Source organism: Amblyomma americanum, chromosome 2 (genome assembly GCF_052857255.1).
Source record: "Amblyomma americanum isolate KBUSLIRL-KWMA chromosome 2, ASM5285725v1, whole genome shotgun sequence".
Classification (NCBI taxonomy): domain Eukaryota; kingdom Metazoa; phylum Arthropoda; class Arachnida; order Ixodida; family Ixodidae; genus Amblyomma; species Amblyomma americanum.
This window is the reverse complement of record NC_135498.1, coordinates 65,892,663-65,898,838: the sequence shown is the minus strand read 5'-3', so window position 1 is coordinate 65,898,838 and position 6,176 is coordinate 65,892,663. Positions and strand designations below refer to the sequence as shown.

Sequence of the window (6,176 nt, the reverse complement as noted above, 5' to 3'; positions counted from 1 at the left end):
TCATGTCCTCGCCTCGTCCTCTGTAGTTACCGCGCTATACTTTTGTTGTAACGATGAACCAACACTCCCAGCATATTCCCTCCCGAAGTACAACGTCTAACAGCAGTATTTGAACGAGGGACGCGCTGCGTTACGGTAAAATCTGCCGATGTCGGTACCGTCACCGCGAGTCGTATCATTTTCGCTAGCTAGCACGCAGTACTTCGGTCTTCGAGCAGAAAGGAAAAATAATGTGCGGCTGGTTGCTTTCTTGGGTGAATCTTTGTAACTTATATTCTTTAAGAGTGCGAATGAATGAATGAATGAATGTATGAATGAATGAATGAATATGCATTAGTCATTTGTTCACTTAAGACCGGCATGAAACAAAGTACAACATATTTGAACAACGCCTTTAGAAAGCAGTAAAATCTTTACGCCTCATCCTAAGCCTTGAGAATTACAGATGCGCTTAGATGTTTTTTCATCCGGGCTGCCTTACCCTGAGTAATATGCCATGAATAATTTCCTTCGTATAACCACTCAAAAAGATTAGTGGTGGAGGTTTCAATCACTTAGCTCGCCGATACGCGAAAAGTTGTTTCCTTGATGCCAGAGAAAATTATATGCAAATTGGGGGCACAGTTCTCCCTGAGCTCATCTGCCGTGCCGCTAACGTGGACGCGACTGCGGCCGGTAGGCCCGCAATCTTAATCTAAATCAGCGCAAAGTGTGGACGAGACGTCGGACTGCACGCGAGCGCCATATTGGTTGCCTCATCGAGCCACCGAGAAGACTTGCTGTTATCCCTCGTTCTCTGCTGTTCCGTTTTAGATTTTCTGGTTTCGGCTGGCGCAGCACCAGGTGCCGCACACATCTGCTCGGCGGGGTTGCAACAGCACTGGTGCTTTGCGGCGCAGCTAAGACATTGGCCAATGAAGTTGAGTTGAGTTGAGGTGTTGAATACTACAGGTGGGATTAGCCTTGCTTACTCTTGCGGCAATTGCTCCAGCGTAGCGTCCCTTCTATGTTCATCATCATCAGCCTTACTACACCCACTGCAGGGCAAAGGCCTCTCCCATGTCTCGCCAATTAACTTTATCCTTTGCCAGCTGCATCCACCCTTTGCCTGCAAACTTCTTAATCTCATCCGCCCACCTAACCTTCTGCCGCCCCCTGCTCCGCTTACTTTCTCTTGGAATCCACTCCGTTACCCTTAAGGACCAGCGGTTATCTTGCCTTCGCATTACATGCCCTGCCCAAGCCCATTCTTTCTCTTGATTTCGACTAGGATGTCATTAACCCGTGTTTGTTCCCTGACCCACTCTGCCCTCTTCCGATCTCTTAACGTTACACCTATCATTTTTCTTTCCATGGCTCGCTGCGTTGTCCTTAACTTAAGCTGAACTCTTTTCGTTAGCCTCCACGTTTCTGCCCCGTAGGTGAGTACCAGTAAGATTATGCTGTTGTACACTTTCCTCTTGAGGGAAATTGGCAAACTGCCACTCATGATCTGCGAGAATTTGCCATATGCACTCCACCCCATTCTTATCCTTCTAGTTATCTCCCTCTCATGATCCGGATCAGCTGTCACTACCTGCCCTAAGTAGACGTATTCCGTCACAATTTCTAGGCTCTCGCTACCGATTGTGAACTCTTGTTCCCTTGCTAGGCTGTTGAACATTACCTTGGTTTTCTGCATGTTAATTTTTAGACCCATCGATCTGCTCTGCCTGTCTAACTCATTGATCATGATTTGCAGTTCACCTCCTGAGTGACTCAGCAAGGCAATGTCATCAGCAAATTGCAGATTATTTAGGTATTCTCCATTTATTCTTATTCCCAACTGTTCCCAATTCAGGCCTCGAAATACCTCCTGTAAACATGCGGTGAACAGCATTGGCGAGATCGTGTCTCCTTGCCTGACGCCCTTCCTTATTGGAATTTTATTGCTGACTTTATGGAGGACTATAGTAGCTGTGCAGTTGCTGTATATATCTTCCAGTATTTTGACATAAGGCTCTTCTACCCCTTGATTACGCAATGCCTGTATGAGTGCTGAGGTTTCCACTGAGTCGAATGCTTTCTCGTAATCAATGAAAGCTATATATAGAGGTTGATTATATTCTGCGCATTTCTCTATCACCTGATTGATAGTGTGAATATGATCTATTGTGGAATATCCTTTACGAAAGCCTGCCTGATCATTTGGTTGATTAAAGTCTAACGTGGCCCTCACTCTATTAGCGATTACCTTAGTAAATACTTTGTAGGCAACGGATAGTAAGCTGATCGGCCTGTAATTTTTCAAGTCCTTGGCGTCTCCCTTCTTATGAATTAAGATAATGTTTGCATTCTTCCAAGCTTCTGGTACAGTCGAGGTCATAAGGCATTGCGTATACAGGGTGGCTAGTTTTTCTAGCACGATGTCCCCTCCATCCTTCAACAGATCTGCTGTTACCTGATCCTCGCCAGCTGCTTTTCCCCTTTTCATTGCTTCTAAGGCTTTCTTTACTTCATCTTTCGTTACTGGCGGGATGACGCATTGCTGTGCACTGCTGTCTTCCTCATTAACGCTCTGATAACATTGGCTACTGTACAGGTCTGTGTAGAACTCTTCGGCTACGTTAACTATCTTATCCATATTGCTAATGACATTGCCCTGCTTGTCTCTTAATGCATACATCTGGTTTTTACCTATGCCTAGTTTCCTCTTCACTGTTTTTAGGCTACCTCCGTTCTTTATAGCATGCTCGATTTTCTCCATATTAAACTTCCTTATGTCGGCTACCTTGCACTTATTTATTAACTTTGATAGCTCCGTTAGTTCTATTCTATCGGTAGAGTTAGATGCCCTCATGTTTTGGCGCTTTTTAATCAGATCTTTCGTCACCTGAGATAGCTTCCCGGTATCCTTTCGAACTGTCCTACCGCCTACTTCTACTGCGCACTCCGTAATTATTGATGTCAGATTATCGTGCATTGAATGAACATCAAGATCATCTTCCTCAGTTAAAGCCGAATATCTGTTTTGCAGCGCTATCCTAAACTCCTGTGCTTTCCCTCTTACGGCTAACTCGTTAATGGTCTTCTTCTTCACTAGCTTCTTCCGATCCCTCTTCAAGTCTAAGCTAATTCTAGACCTTACCATTCTGTGGTCGCTACAACGCACCTTTCCGAGGACGGCCACATCCTGAATGATGCCAGGTTTAGCGCATAGTATGAAGTCGATTTCATTTTTAATCTCACCATTGGGGCTCTTCCAGGTCCACTTCCTGTTTTCTCGTTTGCGGAAGAAGGTATTCATGATCCGTAAATTATTTCTATCCGCGAATTCGACTAATAACTCTCCCCTGCTATTTCTAGAGCCTATGCCATAGTCACCTACCGCGTGGTCGTCAGTCTGCTTCTTGCCCACCTTCGCATTGAAGTCGCCCATCAGTACAGTGTACTGCGATTTTACTTTATTCATTGCCGATTCTACGTCCTCATAGAAACTTTCAACGGTCTGGTCATCATGGCTGGATGTGGGTGCGTATAGGCCTGCACCACTTTCAGCTTGTACCTCCTATTCAGCCTAATTACTATAGCTGCTACCCTCTCGGTAATACTGTAGAACTCCTCTAGGTTGCCAGCTATATCCTTATTAATGAGGAATCCCACACCAAGTTCTCGTCTGTCCTCTAACCCGCGATAGCACAGTATGTGTCCGTCCTTTAGTACTGTATACGCCTCACCTGTCCTCCTAACTTCGCTAAGCCCTATCACATCCCATTTAATTCCCGCTAGTTCCTCAAACAGCACTGCTAGGCTAGCCTCACTAGCTAAAGTTCTAGCGTTAAACGTTGCCAGGTTCAGATTCCAATGGCGGCCTGTCCGGAGCCAGAGATTCTTAGCACCCTCCGCTGCGTCACAGGTCTGACCGCCACCGTGGTCAGTTGCTCTGCAGCCGCTGGGGACTGAGGGCCGAGGGTTAATTGGTTTGATCATAGAAGGTTGTGGCCAAGTACTACACCAGGGTGGCCAAATCCTGCTCTGGTGAGAGAGTGCGTTATCGGTTCTGGTCACCGAGATCAGGCCGCACTCCAGGCCTGGTTATGCAATTCCATCGACACGCGGATTTTTTTTTTTTAAACCCGGTGGAGAATTGCGCGGCACCAGGATTTGAACCCCGGTCCTCTTGCACGCGAGGCGGATGTTCTACCTCTACGCCATCGCTGCATTGTCCTAAACTTGTCTCATCTACCCCGCTATGCGCACAGTATCTTATAATAGCACACATTCCTCTCCCGCAGTCGCCATTTATGCACACAATCACTCAAGACAGTCCACATCACAGTCCACTCCAGAAGTCACCATCTATGCACATATTCAGTCACAATAGAACATAGTAAATTGTAGTGCCACAATTCATACACACATTCACTCACATTTTAACGTAGTTCACTCTAGAAGACATCATCTACACACACATTCAATCACAGTAGGCCATAGTCCGCTCCTGCTGTCACCATTTAGAAACAAGATCAGTGTCCTGTAGAAATGTTAAAAGAAGGCGTGCAGCCTCCCTTCTGCCTGTCCGGTTTCTACTCGGGTAGACAATGTCCTGAACTGTACTGTGAATGGTTCCTGTCATCTTGAAGGAAGCGAACATCACATGCTTTTTCGGGTTGTACTCTGGGCAGTACATAATATCGATTTTGACATCCCCGCACGAACCACATAAAGAACATAGCGAAGACGATGCTATGCCCGTCTTATGCATCCAGGCAGGAGTGCGAGCAATTGGCCAGTGAACTCTGCCACACCTTGGCAAGACTCCAAAAGGGTTGCTGCCTGACGGGCCAGCTACCATGTGCGTTAATACATGCTTCCTTGTAGCTTCGCCTATCGCCCGGCTAGCTCAGTCGGTAGAGCATGAGACTCTTAATCTCAGGGTCGTGGGTTCGAGCCCCACGTTGGGCGTAGGTTTTTTTATGCCCCTCATTTTTTGCGTTTTGCGTATACTGATTTTTGAACTCGTGTCATATATAGTTACAGGCCGTTGCTGACAGTGTGCCTGGCATCACAATCAAACAACCTACAATCTCCAAAATTTCGTTAGCAGAAATGCCATTTCGATTTTGCACGCTTATGTTCTTGACCTGTTGCGTCAAAATAAGAATTGAAGAGTAAAAGTGCATTAAAGAGTGATCAGGGAGGTAAGTTGGGCGAGTTGATATATATTTAGGATTCACAAAACCTAGCAGCACGGACAAAAGGGAGACTAGCGCTTGTTTTGTCTAGTCTTCCTTCTGTCCGTTTGTGCTGCGTTGTTGTGAATAAGAAGCCGGACTCTCTTTTGTCGATAACTCAGTTGGTAGAGTGGTGCACTGTATACCCAACAATTCTGGACAAAATCATTTTTCAGTGGAAAAGCATTTATGAACTAAATTTTTCATATAATGTAAGATATCACTATAACAATCAATATTTCCGCTGATCACACGATGTCGGTCTTGTATTTTTTTTCTATTCACGTTTTTGCTATCGTCAAAAGCGTTCCCCATCGGTTTTCTATATATGGCAGACCTAACTGTTGGATGCAATCGCTGGAAAGACTTCAAAGGAAAGATTTTGCTATACATCAAAATAATGGACCATTACCTTCAATATTTACTCAATACTCAATTCAATTTATTCAACATCTTGAGGATGTTGGGTGCGTCGACAAAAAGCCAGAGAGAAGGCTTGACAGGGGTCGACGCACCCTACAATGACTTGACAGCAGCATCAGGTTGGTATACAGGGTGTCATATATGTTAATAACAGGATCATTACATGAATATGAAAATAAAATAAAACGGCAAGTAAGCATACAGGAAAGAAAATACAAATAATAAGTACAACTCTAAGTTGGTAATAAGTGCAACTCTCACGGTACCTAAGTGCACACAAATTTAGATGCCTTATTTAATGAGGACGGAAGAGCGTGTGAAAGCATTTGGCGACCATAATTCGTACGAGTTTTTGGCACGAACCATGTGAAACCAGTACGGGTGGCATACATCAGTTCTTTACATTGTAAGTTCGACAGGTGCACCATAAATAGATTATTTTTTCTAATACTTGTTGTATACCGCCTCAGTAGTATAGATTCAAAGACTTGGGGAAGGGGGGTGATGCGAAGCGATGCAAAGGTTGGTTCCGTATGTTCA

General features: G+C 45.0%; 1 non-coding gene across 1 annotated transcript; it reads left to right on the top strand.

Annotated features, from left to right (window-relative positions):
* The first annotated feature begins 4,871 nt into the window (after positions 1-4,871).
* TRNAK-CUU (transfer RNA lysine (anticodon CUU)) lies at positions 4,872-4,944 on the top strand. The gene has a single exon. It is a non-coding gene; the product is annotated as a tRNA-Lys (tRNA).
* The last annotated feature ends 1,232 nt before the right edge of the window (positions 4,945-6,176 follow it).